This window comes from Dipodomys merriami, unplaced genomic scaffold (genome assembly GCF_024711535.1).
Source record: "Dipodomys merriami isolate MVZ:Mamm:240054 unplaced genomic scaffold, mDipMer1.0.p SCAF_7, whole genome shotgun sequence".
Lineage (NCBI taxonomy): Eukaryota > Metazoa > Chordata > Mammalia > Rodentia > Heteromyidae > Dipodomys > Dipodomys merriami.
Window position 1 is genome coordinate 53,802,319 of NW_027206290.1, and position 20,320 is coordinate 53,822,638.

Consider the following 20,320-nt stretch of genomic DNA (forward strand, 5'->3'; position numbering starts at 1 on the left):
GAGAAATTGCACATGGTGGGAGGAGAGAAGGCATCCTGAATGAAGTTGCATTTGTACTAATTCCATAATCTTCCCTAATCTTTAATTCTTACCCCTTTAATTCCTGATCTTGTCTCTAAAAACAGAATAACTTCTCTAATTTTACTAACATTAATTAGCATGCTATAATCCTTGAAGTATAATCTCTAATTACAAAGAAAAGATTAAGATAGTGACTATATAAAATTGATATTTATAAAGCCATCCAACCTCCTAATAAAAAATACTCTAATTGGTATTGGTAGTGATTAAAAACACTTTGTGGCTGGGTGCTTGTGGCTCATACCTGTAATCTTGTCTACTCTGGAAGCTAAGATCCTGGAATCCAGGTTGAAAGCCATCCTGGGCAAGAAAATTCTGAGACTCTCATCACCAATTAACCAAAAACAAAACCAAAACAAAACAAAACCAGAAGTGGAAAGGTAGCTTCAGTGGTAGAGTGCTAAGCTGGAGCAAAAAAGCTCAGGGACAACATTCCTGAACTCAAGCTCCAGGCCCTACGTTCAAGCCCTAGGGGACGGACACACACACACACACACACACACACACACACACACACACACACACACACACACACACACACACACACACACACACACACACACACACACACACACACACACACACACACACACACACACACACACACACACACACACACACACACACACACACACACACTCCTGAACTCAAGCTCCAGGCCCTGAGTTCAAGCCCTAGGGGACACACACACACACACACACACACACACACACACACACACACACACACACACACACACACACACACACACACACACACACACACACACACACACACACACACACACACACACACACACACACACACACACACCAAACACATTTGTGTTTGACATTTCTCAGTACACTTTCCCCAACCTATCTGAATGATACTTTGCTAGTGGGTGTAGAGTGAATGATACATGTAAACAAATACAGTTCATGAAAAATTCCTTTCATTAAAATCCTTGTCACTTCATTGACTTAAATTCTGCCTTATACTTGCCATGTGGCAAGTTAGAATTATCATAGAAATTAGTAGTAAAAAAGAGCTATTAGGTCCCATTCTATTAGGTCCCTGCCCTGGAGCCAGGCCACATTATTCCTGCTTCTGTACTCTCTCCACTTTTGGTGGGGAGGTTTGGTGATGGCACTCTCTGCAGAATTTTACACAGCACTTTAGACTTAATCTTATGGCGGCTGTCAGTTTAGCCTTTAGCATGGAGTATTTATTTAGCATGCTTTTAAGGGAGCATGAAGGCAGAAACAAGAGACCTATTTGATGATTGGCTAGTCCATTTTCATGTCAACTAGGATGATCTGGACATCCATTAAGATCAAGTATGTTGGACTGACCAAAAAAAAAATCAGTTAGAAATAAATACCATTTTATACAAATCCATTATAATTTTTGTCATGTTTCCTTTTCTACCTACCGAAGGGCTCATAAAATATATGTTTTTTATTGTGTTAAACACTGAATTAGTATGGCATCTTCGGAGTAGTCAGGTTTAGTGAAAACAATTTTTTTTTAAAGTTTAAAGCACATATCACTTTAAAAACTTTTCAAGGAATCACATCAAGACTAAAGCTACTGATGTAGATGAGGGTTAATAAATTCTATACTGTATATATGTGCCAACCTCAATTATTAATAGCTAACAATTCCTTTAATGTGTTGTTAAAACACACAGATCCACACATATTTTGGCAAAGTCGAAATCCATTTGATTAGGCCATAGCTGCACATGTCTGAAATTTGCTGCTTCATTGACGCATCTTAAACTTGAACTTTGAAAAACACGAAATAACCTAGCAAATTTAATTATGAGTGTCTAAATTTATCCATTTACCAAACAAATAGTTCCTGTGGACTGTCTGCTAAGAGCTAGGACTACAGCAAGGAACAGACCAAGTTCTTACGTAAATGCTTCACAGAGAAGATAATCAAAGGAATTGGGGAAGTTTTGTGAAGAAATGAACCAGAGAGTTGGGGTGAACAAGGGACAGGGAAGCAAGGAGGTCTCTCCAAGTACAGAGTATCTGGGCAAAGACTGGAGGATGAGACAAGCAGTTCTTAAGAAAGAGTGGCAACATTCAGACCAGAGGATACAGAGTCAGTATTCCTGAGTGGCAAAATTATGTTTTCTAGGTACAATGCTCAAGTAATCAGGATTCTTGTGACAGCACTTGAACTAGCTCTTGGCAGTCATAAAGAAGCCTCCTTGACTCTTTCTCCTTGAGAAGTTCTCATCTTCATACTGCATCCTGGAGTAAACAGCCAGGACTAGCTGAGGAGGAAAACAGTGGAAGGAGTTTAGGGGCCCTCTAGCCAAATGCATGCAAGCCCCCTAAGGGTTCAAAAGATTAGCAATGCCTTGGACTCTCTACCTGAGTGTCTACAGTTGATTCCCTTCCTAGGGCCTAGCAGTATATTCCTTGGCAAAACTGTATTGTATATGAATCAAATCCACTGAGAAGGAAGCAGTTTGAGTACACTGCCCAAGAAGAAAAGTTTAATTAAGGGACCAAAAAAAAAAAATCTGAGCCTGATGCTCATGCTTGTAATCTGAGGTACTCAGGAGGCAGAGATCAGAAAAATCAAAGTTCAAGGCCATCCCAGACACAAAAGTTAGCAAGACCTCATCTTAATAAATAAACTAGATATATAACTAGAGGCATTAGTATGAGGATCACATTCCTAGAAAGTCAGGCAAAGATGCAAAGACTCTAACTTCAAAATAACCTAAATAAAAGGACTGGAGGTGTGGCTCAAGTGGTAGAGTGCCTACCCTAGTTAAGGGTGATGCCCTGAGTTCAAATTACAATATTGCCCCTGTTCTTACCTGTAACCTTGAGATATTAACTAGTTTTGAGTGATAACAAAGAAAGGAGAACTCCATTTTTTATAAGCAGCCCTGTATCTACCATTTTGTTTCTAAATTTAGATTGTAATTGTTAAGTAAAACATATTTTCAAACTGCTAATTTTATCTCTGTCACTACCTTTCTGGGTGACAGATTGACTATTCTGTGAATAAAGGTCATTCTAAGCTTAGTGCTTTTGGGCTCATGCCTGTATTCCTAGCTACTTGGGAGGCTGAAATCTGAGGACTGTGGTTCAAAGCCAAACTGCCCACCAGAAAACTGGAAGTGGTACAGTGGCTCAAAGTGGTAGAGTGCTGGCCTTGAGCAAAAAAAATTCAGTGTCAGCATCCAGGCCCCAACTTCAAGCCCCATGACTACCACCAACAACAACAAAATCATTCTGTTTAGTTCACTTTTACAAATCCTTTACAGAGGGAACACATGCTTTTTTGTGTCAAGCATACATAGCCAGGCATTGAACCCAATGACAAATGAAGAAAAAAGTCAGTGGAATTACTTTGGAGGACTTTTGCTTACCTCCTTGTCCCCTCCTAGCTAACAATTGATATTTAATTACTATAGAATAGGGTCAGTTGTGATTCAGGTTAATATAAGACTTGACTAGAAATAGAAATGTTGACAATTAATGTGCCAATTTTGTTCAGTGATATTCAAAGAAATACAGCATTTCTGATTAAGCTGTCTATTGGGGGAGGGGGCATTACTGAAACAAAATTGCTTGTTTTTTGGATTATTTTTTCTGAACAGCAAATCTAGCTTAGAGTCAATATCAAAGGAGTTCTTGTTTGGTGTTCTCTTGGCTAACTGATCAAACAGTTGGAACTATGTAGCAAAGGCCCATGGAAGACTGAAAAATACCATTGTCTTACATGGTCACACAACACCAAATGTGAACACAGTAGGGCTGTGTTGGGAAGGCACTCTCTGTAGGGTGCTTTCGGCCTTGCTTCTTTGTCCTTCCTGGGTTTTCCTGTAACTTCCCCCGTGGGCTAAAGCAAATCTGTTATGTGGAGCCTTCATCCCTGTGGCCACGGCTCTTCTGGATGATGAGAGCCAACTCACCTACCATCTGCCTTTTCTATCCCTCATGGGCATGCAGAAAGCCTATTCCTATGCCTAGAGCATGGCAAATGGGAAGCTTGCCACGTGTTATGTTTACAGTTTCCAAGCCAACTAAAGATTCCAAAATGAAGCCCTGGTCGGCTGATAAAAGTTTCCAAAACCATTTAAGCCAGGGCTTTCATTCCCCTTGTCAGATAACTTGTTTCAGGGAAAAAGTTGTCTCACAATATGTGGCATGCCCATTAGGAGCAGTTCACCCTGAACCAAACAGATGGTGGCTTTTTAAAATAAATGTCCACTTCAATAGAACAATAGTCTCAATGCCATTCATCCTCTCTAGTAGCTAGAACTATCAGCATTTGGTGGTGAGTACTGGGCTGCCTAAAAAAAAGTGATTTTGTACCTCATTCTTTCACAAATGAGATTTACTTTCATTTTCCATTAACATATACATTTGATTGTACCAAAGTTTCTCTCATATCCCTCAAAATATAATTTCTAAATTCTGATCCCAATTTATAATATCTTCACAAATGACGTCTCCCCATAAAGATCTGACAACCCTGTTTGTTTCTTCTCCAGTGGGTCTTTAGTTCTTCCTGGACAGATCTTTCATTTCTCCTATTCATCTCCATGAACCTTAGAAAAGAAGTTTTACCATACTATATGTTGTATTTTGCCATTCAGAATTAGTCATGCATTTGTCCATGTTTAAAGAATTCCTACAATATGCCACTCACTGTCCTGGACATTAGCAATTGAAATATGAATAAGGTATTTCAAAAGAGAGGACAGTTTTTGCTTATGAACCAATCTTTAAGGAGCACATCACTTTTGAAAATGACAGCTGCATCCATATGTCAAGTGTAGGATGTGCACATGTACACACAGGCACACACAGAGAACATAGCAGTGATAAAAGCATTTAACGGGCTGTGAATGAGTTCTGAAGGGAGGAGCAGGGGCCAAGAGGCACTGATTTATGGCAGTGACAAGGGGATGGATTGATACCTACACAGGATATGAACTGATTCAGTGTAAGACATGCTAGGTTTGCTGGAGATAGAGGGTGTCAAAGAAAAGTCGTAGATAGAACACTGTAGAGTATTTAAAGGTAAAGGATAGATTTAGAAGGAAGGAGATAGGGGCAAAGAAAAGGGGAGCTTGATTTCACAGGAAAAAAAAAAAAAGGATGAGAAGGAGGAGTTATAGATTACCCTTCAGTAAAGTGACCAAGAAAGACATATACTACTGGATGGTCTAATCCTTGACTAAAGTTCATCGATCTCAAGTCCTCATATATGGAGAAAGGCTGAATTTAAAACAGTAGCAACCTAAGCTAAGTGCCAGTGGCTCACACCTGTAATCCTAGCTGCTGAGGAGGCTGAGATCTGAGGATGGTGGTTCAAAGCCAGCCCAGGAAGGAAAGTCCATGAGACTCTCATCTTCAGTTAACCACCAAAAAAGCCAGAAGTAGAAGTAGAAGTAGAAGTAGAAGTAGAAGTAGAAGAAGACCCAGTGCGCGCACACACACACACACTCTCTCTCTCTGTCCCTCTCTTCCTCTCCCTCTCTCTCTCTCTCTCTCTCTCTCTCTCTCTCTCTCTCTCTCTCTCTCTCTCTCTCCCCGTGTCTCTCTATCTCGCTGTCTCTGTCTGTCTCTCTGTGTCTCTATTTCTGTCTCTGTCTCTCTGTCTGTCATTCTCTCTGTCTGTCTCTCTCTCTTTCTCTCTGTCCTAAAAACAATGAACATTTTCTGAATTCTTGGCTAGCAAATGATCTCATCTCTAGGAATACAAGAAACAAACAATGGAAACTACTACTTTTCCTAGCAATTTAAAAGAGTAGACTTCCAACTTTGAGTGTTGCAGAAAGTAATGAAATATGACTATGAGAAAAATAAAAGTAGAATGGTACCCCCAAATACTTGGGAAGAACAATGCAAAAAACAGAGTAGAGGAAATACAGCATATTCCTATGGGTGGGCCCAGATTCCAAAAACGAATAAGGAATGAAAGATTTTTAACAAAGTGATATTTTAATTATAAAATTTATTTATTTGAGGAGGAAAAGGGGGAGCCATAAAAGAACAACCACAGCGTTTGACTGCACAAGAAGGTAGTCTCTGATAAATGCATATTTAAAATCTGTCATTGTGATTAGGGAAGAAACTCTTGGCCCATTTGTTATCAGATCAGCACTGTGAACAGTATCCTCATGGGTTCTCCATCTTCTGGCACTGTTAAATCTTCTGAAAATGGGAAGGGAGAAAAAGGTTTTTTAGCTGAGAGGAGTACAGTGGGTGAGAACGAGGTAGAGAACTAGCCTCTGCAAGAAAGGTTCTAATTCAGAGACAACCATATCTTTTTGCAGAACAAATATACAGCAATAGCTCAGAACCATGAAAACTGGTTTGTTTATTTATTAGCTTGTCTTCATATAGAGTAAAGGATATATCCCAAACTGGAAACAGAAAAATATTTTCCTTGTTTTTTAATTGGATTAACCAACAAATTTTTAAATGTTGTGTGGATCCCTTGTAAAATTGTTAGAATAAATTATTAAATAGCTCATGAGTCTTCCGAAAGAATAAGATGACTCAAACACACTGTTTGATAAGATTACTAAGTTTTTAGAACTTTGAAGAAGTTAGATAAGTAATTTGTGGAAAATCTAAAATAAATTATCAAGATAATCTATCAGACATAAGAGAGAACTATGGCTTCTGAGAGATGGGTGACTTCATTGTGGCCAGATCTATAAAGAAATAATTCACAAACTACTAATCAGACTTTGTATTTCTGGTGCAATTTCTGTGTTGTAGCTTGCCCAGCTATTCCATTCAACAAATTTATCAGTAACTTTGCACCGGTATAGACATAATTATTAGACTGTTACTTTTAAGAAAGATGAGAAGAGTAACTAATCTGACTCAAGGCAAGTCAGAAAATAAGGTGGTCTCAATAAATGAGACTTCCATGTACAGAGAAACAAGGTGGAATTGAAAAGGGGAGACTGTGATGTCATGTATTTAGGTTTGGATAACTAGTAATATAAGTGCAGTAGGAGGGTGTTGTGGCTTGATAGCCACAGTTTTGAGATGAGAGACAAGAGGGAATGTATGTAGTTGCAAGTACAACCAGCATTCTCTGAGATGCAGCACAAGGAGCATAAGGTCAGAAGAAGTTAGGGCCCCATTGCTGTGTTCTACAGCCACAAGGATCCATCCATATGTGGTGTGTTACAATGGAAGCCAGATTTGAAGAAGGATCTCAACCAACCTGGAGCCAATCCAGAGAAATTAGACGTGTGGGAGTGATTGAATCAAGAAGGAATTATTTCTGGAGCCCGAGACCTTTTTGGATAGGATACCAATCTGCAAAACTGGGATCAATGGGTAGAGGCAACCAGGAAGCAGCTTTTGCTCAGTGTCAAGGCAAACATTCAAAACTCAAAACTGGCCAGGCGCCGGTGGCTCACACCTGTAATCCTAGCTACTCAGGAGGCTGAGATCTGAGGATCACAGTTCAAAGGCAGCCCGAGCAGAAAAGTCCATGAGACTCTGATTTCCAATAAATCACTAGAAAACCAGAAGTGGCGCTGTGGCTCAAGTGGTAGAGCTGAAGAGCCTTGAGCTGAAGAGCGCAGGGACAGCGCTCAGGCCCAGAGTTCAAGCCCCACGACCGAAAAAAACAAAAACAAACCAAAAAAAACCCTCAAAACTGATTTAAAAAAAAAAAACCAACTGCCTGCATATTGAAATCAGTTTAGATGGGCTTTATTTGATCTGTCCTTGGTCTCCCAGCATTACCAAAAAAACAAACAAAAAAAAAAAACCCTGAAAATTGTCAGCCATGGTGAAAAAGTGAGGGAGATTTTACATCTTTAAAAACCTACATATTTAATTTCTTCTCAAGAGTCAGAACATCTGACCCTGCTCAGCCTCCCACTCTGCTGGGCCTCCTCACAGGACATATGTTCACTGGCACCATAGTCCCTTGCCATAGTGTCAGGTCCTAGTGCTGGTGTCATCACCATGGCATCCTGCCAGCTAGTCTCCCTCTGAGAGAGCTGGTGGGCCAACCAGGTGAAACACTGAGCTGTCCTTGCTGAGAGCCCAGGTTAAGCTGCAGGTGGTATCATCATATTGCCAGTCTGGTGCCTACAAGTGACTGAGTTCTAAACTAATATTGGAAAAACAGGAACCTTCCACTGTGAAATCAGGTCTTAGGAAATACTTTTTGCCCTTACAGGTATTAAAATAAAGGTTACAGGACTGTTCTTCCTTCACTTATACAGTCAAAACCACCCAAGAAATGAGTCCCAAAGGAAGTTCTGGATGGTGCAGTGAAATTTGCAACAGGGAATTTTCCAGAGATAAGTAACTGACTTATCTCTGTGAGACAAGATACAGTCCTTCAATAAAAGTTACTGTAAGAATCTATGGAGAAAGCAAGCTGATGCTATCTGTGCCTAGGGAAATAACCAGAAGAGCCTCAGCTTTCTTCTCTTACCATTCTCTTAGTTCCATCTTCAGTGGGACGCCTTCTCTTCCTGCAGGCCTTGAAAGGGAGGAGTGTCACGTCCCTCTCTTGTGACTTTTCCCTACATTCTCCTGTGGGTCACTCTGTCACCTTCAGTTCTTCCTTGTGGCATATGCACTCAGCCTCCCCCAGCTGTCTCACCTAAGGACTGTCTCCTTCACAGACAGGCCTCTCTTACGCCAATACTGGCCTCCCAGTTACACAGTTGAGGTCTTGAATTGCAAGACAAAAACAAGTTTTGGAAACTTAAATTCTCCACATTATAGGTAACTTCTTCCAAAAATTTTGATTGCATGTGAGATTTTCTTTTAATTGAATGGGTACTTTATGGGCATAATTCACTGTGAGAGACAGTGCCCAACCAGGCCTAAAGCTGGATCCAATCCCTAAGAAGTTCAAAAACTTCACCAAAAAAAAAAAATTTTTTGTGTGTGCCAGTCCTGGGGCTTGACAAACTCAAGGCCAGGCACTGTCCCTAGCTTCTTTTGCTTAAGGCTAGCAGTCTAACCCTTGACCACAGCTCTACTTCTGGGTTTTTTTGGTAGTTAATTGAACATAGTCTCATGGACCTTCCTGTCCTGGTTTGCTTTAAACAGCAATCCTCTGATCTCAGCCTCTTGAGTAGCTAGGATTATAGGTGGAAACCACCTGCTCCAGGCTTTCCCTCAAAATTTTAATAAGTAAATAATATCACTGCACCAAGAAGTTACTGAAGGGCATCAATGTAAAAATACTGTAAATTAGAATGCTGACTAATCTTGATAACCTTGAAGTCTGTTCAGTAATCCTGTTTTCTTAAAAAAAAATCTGTTCACTAGTCTCATTTTCTTAACTGTGTTTGTTAGATTGGAGAAGAGATCGAATTCAAATATTTTTTAATTTTATTTTATGTTTATTTTATTTTATTTTTTCTCAGTCATGGGGCTTGAACTCTTGGCCTGGGCACTATCCCTCAGCTCTTCAGCTCAAGGTGAGCACTCTACCACTTGAGCCACAGCACCACTTCTGGTTTTCTGAGTGGTTTATTGGAAATAAGAGTCTCATGGAGTTTCCTGCCCAGGCTGGCTTTGAATCGTGATCCTCAGATCTCAGCCTCCTGAGTAGCTAGGATTACAGGTGTGAGCCACCAATGCCCGGCCAAATTCAAATATTTTTAAAGTCAAAACTTATAAGAAAGGAAATGTAGTGTTGCCACTAGAGCTATGGCCTTCTTGGAGAGAAGTAACTCTGTAGTCCAAGATCAAAAAGAAGTATCCAAAAAAGCTCAAATTTCTGATGTTCTGAACTCTTCTTGTTTCCATTTCTATAAGCATCATTTTATATCGTTATATGCACATAACTATTGATCTATTGTGATCCTCTGCTAAGAATATCCTGGACATATTCTAGTTATTACAAATGAGGGAAATCTTGCAACCTATTGTTCTTTGGGTCTGGCTTGCTTTGCTTATATAATTTTTTCCAAGTTTTTCCATTTCCTTACAAATGGGGCCACATCATTCTTTGTAAAGGAAGGATACAATTCCATTGTGTATTTATACCACTTGCTTGATCTAGTCATCTACTGAGGGGCGTCTGGGCTGGTTCCATATCTTAGCTGTGGTAAATAATGCTACAATGAACATGGTTGTGCTAGTAGCTTTAGTCTTTAGTGTGGCCTTGTTTGTGGTCTATTGGGCAAATGCCCAGGAGTGGGGTTGTTAGGTCATATGGGAGTTCTATGTTTAGTCTTTTGAGGAAACTCCATACTGCTTTCCAGAGTGGCTGAACAAGTATACAGTCCCACCAACAGTGTAGTAGCATTCCCTTTTGGCCACATTCCCACCAGCATCTGTTATCATTAGTTTTCTTGATAATGACCATTTTAACTGGGGTGAGGTAGAATCTCAATATTGTTTTGATTTGCATTTTTTTAGGGCCAGAGATATTGAACATTTCATTATGTGCCTATTGGCCATTCTTGTTTCTTCAGAGAGGTCTCTCTTTAAGTCTTTAGCCAGTTTATTAATGGGGTTATTGTTTCTTTGAGGATTTGTTTATGGGGGTTTAACTTTTTGAGCTCTAAGTTTATTGTAGATAAGGCCCTTGTCCGTAAAGCCATAGTTATAAAAAGAGCTTGGTACTAGCACATGATCAGGCCTGAGAACCAATGGAATAGAATTGGAAACCCAGAAATGAATCCACAGATCTATGGCTACCTAATCTTTGACCAAAAACACAGGATGGAAGAAAGACAGCCTCTTCTTCAACAGAATTGGCTATACATATGTAGAAAACTGAAGTTAGATCCTTATATATCACCTTGCACTAGAATCAATTCCAAATGGTTCAAAGACCTCAATATAAGATCAGATACCCTGAAAATTACAGGAAGGGGTAGGGGAAACACTAAGCCTCCTTGGTACAGGTTGAAACTTCTAAGGAAAGGTGCAGAAATACAACAAATCAAAGAAAGGTTGAATAAATGGGACTGCATTAAACTACAGAGTTTCTACTTGGTAAAGGACATAGCTAGCAAGATCAGAGATTGGGAGATCTTTACTAAACTCTTAATTGTATGTAAATTTTATACTCATAAATAAAACGCCTGCACAGCCCAAAGGAAGCTCACTGAGCTCTGAGACCTGGAGGGGCTGGCCTAGGCTTTGAATGCAAATACTGACAGCTGAAGTCACTTGTTGGAAAGTCCACAAACTCTGGTTACAGCTGCATTTGTCAGTCGCTTTAAGGGAAGTGTAATCAGCCAGAGAGATTAATTTGCATCTCAATTAGAAAGGAGTTGGGAGGAAGCACTAGGGTCTGTTGAGGGAAGGTTGTGGAAGAAATCTCACCGAGCACAAAAGCCTCCTGGCGCTGGTTCTCCAGCTGAGTGGAGGACAATATCAGAGGTTTCGTTTCCATAGGGACCAGAAGCCTGCTGGGCCCCAGAAGAATCTCGGGTTTGCACCGTAATCATTTGGTCATGATGACACAAATTCCACTGTTGTTCCCAAATACATTTTGCTATTAGAAAGCTGTTAGAAAAGAGGAAATGGTCGTCATGTCAAAAGCATGCAAAAAGATATTTGCTTACCCTACTTACCTTTTTCATAGTGCAGCTAGGATTTCTAGGCATTTAACATTTATTAATGTTATATTCAAAGAACAAAAGGTCATTCCATAAATGACAATATTTCTTTAGCATTTAGATGGTTACTTCGGGAATGACACAGCTTCAAAGGGAGCCAATATTCCTGATTCTTCCACACTCTTCAGTAGTAGACAAGATTATGAATTTCAAAACAGAGACAAGGAAAAAATGTAGATTCATTTTGGCCACCAATAGATTAAAGTCTAAAGTCTGACCATTACTGGCCTTTTGTAAACCTGATAAAAGTAAAAGTGGTATCCCTAACCTTAACACTGAACAGCACAAAGTAGTGTAACATTTTCATTCAAATATGTACTGAGCATTTTCACAGGCTTAATCATTGATACCAGACAGGTCTTTTGTTTCTAGAAAAGTTCTTAATATTCTCAAAATTCTGTACTAGAGCTCAGAGAAAATGGAGGCTGTTTGATAAAAATCCATGCCAAATAATTACATTTTAGTCAGGAAAGGCTCACCATCGCATTTTTGAAGGAACACCTGTATTTCTGTTTTATTTTTCTCTTTGTTAATTTATTGGTTTCAGCTTCAGAGTGACAAAGCAAATAAAAAAACAGCAAGTAAAAAAAGAAAGAAAGAAAAAAACCTGAATCTGACATTACACACTGTTATATACTGATTGAATTCTCTATTTTTAATAAAGTCAGTTTTAAAATTCATCTTCCCATTCTGGAAATGGGAAGGAACAGCTTTCTACAGACAGTCTCTTCCAGTGCCCACAGACTGAAATAACACATTGCAGCAAGACATCAGAACCTCTTAATCCAACATTAATCAAATTTCAGTTTACTAATTATCTGTCCCACTTTGAAAGGAACAGAATGCCATAAACAGCATCCATAGAACGTTTAGTAGACTCTGGGATTATAAGCATATTTTGAAAGTGAGACTTTCTGTTATTCAAATCTCTAAAAAGGATAATACATGCCTTATTATAATAAGAGATTGTGCAAAGCCAAAGAAGGACAAAGCAAGCAAGTCCAACTGGTGATCCCTTCTGTGCTCTGTCTGCGGTAGCATACTCAGCTAGCTCCCAGAAGGTTTCCCTGCTAGAGTAATTTGCAATACAAGGAAATTTATTTAATCAAAGCAGAATAGTTTTTTTGGTAATCTGTGGATGAGTACAACCAAATGCCATCATGTTAGCCTTGAAAGGGGTGATATCCTTCCTAGTTACTACTGAGGAATTTTACCAGTTTAAAATGGTGCATCCTTCTGTGTTGTGTTTCAGATATGTTTCTGTGGTCCTGGGCTTTGAAATCTCTCCATATAGACCATTTGGACCAGGGTGGGGGAGGGCAGGTCACTGGGAGGAATGATAGTGCCTGCCTCCCCCCTACCCCCCCCCAACTCCTCCTCATTTTCAAGGTCCAGAGTGCTACTGACCTGGTAATCCACATGCACTTTAACGTGTATGTTGTATTTTGCATGTGCCTTGAACATAGTCATCTTGAGAAATGAGCATCTTTGTTAGTTTCCAGTAGAATAGCATGCTCTTAAAATGCTACGATATTTTTACATAGCCCTCTCAGTGTACAATCCTCTTTATTTCCATCAAACCCACATCTGCTATTCTATATGTTACAATGCGCTTTTTGTAATTGTTTCATTCGAATCACAAAAACAAAAGGTACAATTTTCAGTGGCTTCTGGTTTTTATCTTTTTTTTAGCTTATTTCTTCTGATGCTTCACTTCAGTCTTCTATCTTCCTGGGATATAAAAGAGTACACATTGTGTGTCCCTCTGTTGTGTTCATGCCTTTAAACTCTTTAGTACAAAGCTTTGGTCTTTCATCCACCCACAATTAATGAAGGGATTGCCTCCTAAAAACTAGGAGTCTGCTTGTCAGGGAGCAAGCCAGCCCTTAAGATGCCAAGTCCCTGTGGTTCTCCCTTCATTTGCCTATGAAGTGGGATGTAAGTACATCAGTGCATCCCAGCCTTGAGGCAGATGTATGCCTGGAAGTGCAAAGTCTCATACCTCCACAAAGGGTAAGGCAGGCTAGCTGGTTGATGGGATTCTGAATTTATAAGCAGAGTTCCAGAATTCCCCCAGGGCCTACTTTTCAAAGGCAAATTAGTATGTTTGCAACTTGATCCCTGGGCAACTTTTGACAGTTGTTCCAAGAATAATAAAACAGATGGACAGAATAGATTTTGGGGTCTCCATCCAAACTGCCATCCTCAGTGGAATTTAAAGGAGGCAGAGAGCCGATGGGGAGAGCTGCAGCTACTTACCACTATGTTCAACCTTTTACACCCAAGTACCATGTAACTTTCTCCCTGAAGAAGATGGAAACTGCCATCAAATTACATTTTCCTGCTAAGAGTTCAGCTTGGCTACAAGGAAATAAATAGGATGTGTATTTTCACACATTTTAGAATTAAATGAATTGAAATTGGTAGAATTCAATTTGTACAGCAAAGAAACTGATGTTAATATGAATATCCTGGAAAATGTTAAATTAGCTTTAAATTTAAGGAGTATTTTTGTAAGATTTTTAACTCCTTCACAGAAGAGCCTCTTCCAAGTGTCTTAGAATTATCTATTCATTTATTTAGGAAAATGTAAATTATGGCTCAAACAGAATCAATATTCTCTGCATGTATAACTTATACATATATTATATTAGAAGACTATCAGGAAAAAAAGATTTTAAATTATCAGAATGACAAAAAATAGATTATCTCTGTAATTATATTGTATAGTCTTGTCAAATGTACATACTTTGTGCAGAAGTTTCCTGTACTTCCCAATCACTATTTTTATCTGGATTAATTTGCCCCAGGATTTTGGCCATATAGTCAGTTCTGTTCTGGAGTTCCAGAGCTGACTGAGACTGTGCAAACTAGCACCTTTATATGTGCATAAATTGAATCTCCATGTCGATCAAGTATTTAACTGAAAATGTCACTTATGACTCAGGTAGGAAACTTTTATCTATTTGAAAATAAACACGAAGGAATATTCGACCTTTCTTTGCATCTCACATTATGCAGCACTGGGCCGTTTTTGGGAAAGTTTGTTTTTGTTTTTTCATTCAGGGAAATCAAACTCAAGCCAAGCCTATGCTGAGCAAGCACTCTACGCCTGAGCTATATACCTCAGCCCCTCTGTGATCAATCAAGTCTTGATTCTCATTGACAAGAGTTCTCTCAGGGAAGAATTCAGGATACTCTCTTCCCTGGTACAACAGTAATTTTCCTACAGGCACCTGATACCAGATAATCTTTAAGATATTCTTTTGTTGTAGTACCTACATTGGAGGTCTGATATAGAGCCAGTCTCAGACACTTTGAAGTGTCAATTTTAGATTAATAACTAGTTCTTTGGTTTGGAACAAGTATAAAGCCCATAATCTTAATAATGACCCACAGACCAGGCACTGGTGGCTCACACCTGTAAATCCTAGCTACTCAGGAGGCTGAGATCTGAGGATCCTGGTTCAGAGTCAGCCCAATCAGGAAAGTCCATGAGACTCTTATTTTCAATTAACCACAAAAGCCAGAAGTAGAGCTTTGTCTCAAGTGGTAGATCAAAGGGGCTCAGGGATAGCACCTAGGCCCCCAGTTAAATCCAAACCAGCACAAAAAGGAAAAGAAAAAAAAGGAACCAAAGACATGCTAGGCTCAGGTTTCAAGGTCACTTATGAGAAAGTTTTCTAAAACAGCACTCACTCCCTTGAGCAGTCACCGCATTTTTTATTTAGTTCCGTCAGTGCCTCTTTGTATCATAAGTGTATAAACTGTCAAAGGGTAAACTGGTTTTTTGTTTGTTTGTTTGTTTGTTTTTTGTCAGTTGTGGCACTTGAACTCTGGGCCTGAGCTCTGTCCCTCAGCTCTTCAGTTCAAGGCTAGCGCTCTACCACTTGAGCTACAGCACCACTTCTGGTTTTCTGGTGGTTTATTGGAGATAAGAGTTTCACGGACTTTCCTGCCCAGGCTGGCTTTGAACTGCAATCCTCAGATCTCAGCCTCCTGAGTAGCTAGGATTACAGGCGTGAGCCACCGGCGCCCAGCTACTATTTTTGTTTTTTGTTGTATCACCCTCACCTAAAGGCCAGTGATAGACTTGGCAGAGGATGTTCACCATAAGAATACTGAGGAATGAACAAATGAATGAATGGATGCCAGAGTGTAGAGGAGGGCCTGGCTTCTTGCTTATTCTCTATCTTGGGTCATAGGCTCTACAATGGGTGCCATGTACCATGGGAACTCAGGGAAGTCCTGTCTTTGTTCCTCCGTCAGCCCACATGCGTGTGGCTATGGCATATTCCGTAGAGTGCAACAGGGGCTTCCTATCCTAACAGTGATTGTCACCAAGAGACAGGGTGAGAGGCAGCTTGTGTTGAATGAAAGGCGTCCAGTAGTCAAATGTCAGGTCATCCAAACACAGGCTACTACAGAGAACCATGGTTTCTAGCTGCACTTTCAAATTGCTGACATAGTTACTGTCTCTGATTAGTCTCTTCATCTGTATGCTGTATATAAATCAATAAGGATGGAAATTTTATGACTCTGTGAACTTTGCTTATTTGTTTTATAAAAAGTTATTCATACATTAAGTACAACTGATTGTATAAATCAGTAACCTGTTTCAAAGTGCTCCAGTGCTATTATCAATGAGTAAGCTCTGGGCCCATAGCATGGTATTATGGACTGGAGGTTGCTGCTCTTCGTTTTATTCCAGAGGAAGGAGTGGAAATCAGATAGCCATAGTTCTTGTCAGCAGGCGAGATACTGCCTCAAATCCACTGCCTGCCTCCAAAGTCTTATTACATCTTCCATTCTAAGTCAAAAAGACTTTCAAACATGCCATTCAGACCTATATATATTGACTTATTTTAAAGCATTAAACAGGCTCTACTATGCTAGTTCATGATGTCATTAAGGAGGAAATAACTAATAATTTGAAGTATTTTATATTTGATAACAAAATTGTTTTGCTCTTTATAAGGTATTAATAGTATTTTGTGAGTGCAATTAGATTAAATATACCACATCATTTTTATAACCTTCCTTTAGTAGTTTTGTGGTTTAGTGATTTCAAGGGATTCTAAGCTGGGTTATTTAATTCTTGGTTTCTTAGTTGAAAATAAAACTTTACAAAAATACGGAGCCAGGCTGGGGCAGATTGTTGTCTTGGCGTACCATATTGTGATAGTTCATACTCGGTGTACATTTTTAGCCTCTGGGTCCGCGAAGATTCTAGTTGACATTTTGCTGGAGATTTTCATCTTCTTTAATGTCAGATCAGTAGGTCAGTTGTCACACTGGTGTGTGTGTGTGTGTGTGTGTGTGTGTGTGTGTGTGTGTGTGTGTGTGTGTGTGTGTGTGTGTGTGTGTGTGTGTGTGTGTGTGTGTGTGTGTGTGTGTGTGTGTGTGTGTGTGTGTGTGTGTTGCTGGGGATAGAATCGAGTGCTTCTCATAGGTTAAGCAGTTATTCTAACACTGAACCATACCCTAGACCTACACTGTTATTTTTTTTAAAACAAACAGATTAAAAGATACACTAAACTATTTAGTGGGGGTGAAAATAGCTTACAAAATTTTGTCCATGGCTTTTGGTGGTACAGACATGAGAGCTTTCTGAGAATATATGCCACCCTCAACAGTAAATTCCTATGATGAAGACAAAATTTTCTATTATTTCTACTCAAGGTTTTCTCACTGTGGCATGTTTCTTTCAAATGGCAGTTACTCTCACTCACTGTCAAAATATTTCCTTCCCTTTAGGGAGCAGCTAAGGGCATACAGCTGACCAGGACCTCTAAGTTGGTCCCCTCTCTCCCCAACCTCCATGCAGTCTGGCCCTACCTGTCACATGTGAGTTGGGTAGGATACTGCCCAGCTCATGCTCAGCAAGGTCTAGAATAGAGTTCTTCAGGGAAGCCTGTATACACTGCCTCCTCTGCCTTCATTGCCACTCCCCAGATGCTTCCTGGCTCATTCCTCAGCCCACAGAGCTCTCCCTGGCATCTCTGCAAAGCTTACACACAACTGCACGCACATTTCCCAACACCTCCTCTGGCCTTGCCATGTTCTTTATTTTTCTCTGCAGTCCTGTCACCCTCTAATTAACTGTATAAAGCACTTACTAATTTTCTCAGTGTTGTGCTCATTGTGTGAGGGTAGAGATTTTTGTCTGATTTTTTTCTCACTTTTGCCTCCATGAGCAATAGTAAAAATATTTAGTGAAAGGGTATGACGGAGGCATCAATCAGATATGGTGTAGGATAGAGATAGACTGTGCTGTTTTCTAGGCTGCTAGAAACAACCATAGCACCTGCCACAGAGTAAATATTAGTTCAATAAACACTTGTTGAATGAGTAAATGAAGCCATCCACTTGCCATAACAGAAAAGGTCACCAACTTCAGAACATTTGTCTTTCAATAAAGAAAAGGAAAAATGATTCATCTTTTATGCTGATCAGATTTTGTAAGAAATTCCCTATGAGATAAAGGGCAAATCTTCATGTGATAGACCAGATTTTTCATTATCATGCCATGCTCAGGACAGTGGATTACAAAGATGATGGCACTTATAAGATGATAAAATTTTAAATTTCAATCAAAGTGCTGGTGCCTTACACCTATAATTCTAGCTATTCAGATGGCTGAAATCTGAGGATTGCTGTTCAAAGCCAGCCCAAGTAGATAAATCTGAGGGACTATTAAGGGTTCAAAGTCATTCCAGGCAGATAAAATTTGAAAGACCCTCAAAAAGCCAGACATTACAGTGTGGCTTAAGTGATAGACAACCAGCTTTAAGCAGAAAAAGCCAAGTGAGAGCATGAGGCTTTGAGTTCAAGCCCCGGTAGCAGCCCCTCACACACACTCCCCACAAAAATTAAAATTTCAATATGAGACTATTGTTAAATTCTGATACATCACATTATTCTAAAGGTGTAAGAGTGCCCCTTTCTCCCTGTTTTCTCCCTCTCCCAGCCGTGATGATTCATATACTCAGTCTGACACAGAACAGTCTGAGAGATGACTTAGCATGAAGTGCTAACGTCATGTTATGTGTTAAATCTCAATAAAGCTTAACCTTCCTAATTTGGGTGATGGTACAAACATGAGTGGCAGTCCAGTATTGCCATCTCATACTAGAGACTACAAACCACCTGGGTTCCACAGGTGGTTCTTCCCCAAGCATCTCTCATAGTTAGTATCTGTGCAGGCATAGCTAGAGCAGCTGAGAGCTGGCCAGGCATCCTTCACCCCACAGCCTGTGTATGTGGCTAGATGGGGTCTTCTCATCAGTCTAACTTCTTAATTGGCTATTTAAACCTTCAAGAGACCCAGTTGGAAGGACTGAGTTTTTTAGTCTCTGATGACCTAAAACTTAGCCAAGACAAGTTGCAAAACCAGCCTAGATCCAAGGTAGGAGAGAGGATTTGTTGAGGAGAATAGCAACCTGCCCAGGAAGGGAAGGAGAAGGGCATTGATACCAGGCTGGCCACTCTGGTTAGGACTTACTTGTTTCCCTGGAGATTGAGCTGGTAAGCTCCTTGAGGACAAAGACTATGTCCTCTCTCTGTTTCATCATCTGGCATAAGAACTCACTGTGTGTTAGTTGGATAGAAATTTTAAAATGTAAACAGTTAAGGAATCTCTGCTAACAAGGAAGTAAACTCTAGTGTAATTTATTCAATTACACCACAACTTGTCTTTTACAATATACATAGGTGGGTAAGGTACTGCAAGTAGATAACTTGTTTTAAATAATGGCTTAACCCAAAAGAATTTAATCACAAAAGCAGTAGAATTCAGTCTGCTTCTATGTCCACAGAAACATGCATTTAAAGGGGGCTTTCTGTCTTAGCTTGATTACTTTGGGTTCCTTATTTTCCACTTCAATCTGCTGTCATTAATCCTTTATTAAATTTTATAGAGCCTTCAAGAATCATGAGTTTTGATGGACTTCATAATTTTATTTTATTTTTTAGATGAGCTTATGTTTTTATGCCCATGGGAGTTTGTGTGCACGAAATCTTTTGAAAACCACTTAAATTGCATCATAGCAATTTCCTCCAGGAGAAGGTCGTTTGTGACAATTTTTAAATTTTCAGCTTTAAATGGGGTTAGGGGCCATCTTTCAGTGGGGAAATGGTTTTTGCCTTTTATAATGATAGCCTGCCTTCTGGTTTTGGTGAAGCTCTCAGATACTAGAGGGACATTATTGAAGATGTATCCATATTGCTTTGACAGTTCTTTGACATGGCCTCTGGCAGTTCTCTGTGGCAGTCCTGCCTTGGATGAATGTAGACTGTCCATCCTCGGCTACTGTTGTCATGTGTTTTTAAAAAGCTAGATGTTTCACAAGACACTTGGGTTTCTCTGTGAGGTCTATAACCAGCTTACAGGAAGGATCAGTCAGCAGAACTCCAGCATTTGGCCCTGCTCACCCATCTCTGTAGTGTCCCAATGCACATTACAGTAACCCTCATAGGTGGTGTGAAGGAGTGCTGACCCTCATTTGGAAGCATAGCCCCCCGCTGGAGCAGGTCGATACTCAAGCTGTCTGTCTCCAGTGCTTTCCTTCCTTTTGCACAGCAAGACCTTTCTGCAGGGAGCGATCGATGGCTCTAATCTTCGGCAGCCTGCAGCAAGTC

At 39.9% G+C, this 20,320-nt stretch overlaps 1 protein-coding gene across 2 annotated transcripts in view; it reads left to right on the top strand.

Annotated features, from left to right (window-relative positions):
* Window positions 1-20,320, top strand: part of Ralgapa2 (Ral GTPase activating protein catalytic subunit alpha 2) — a 315,000-nt gene that overhangs the window by 230,069 nt on the left and 64,611 nt on the right. The window lies entirely within an intron of this gene.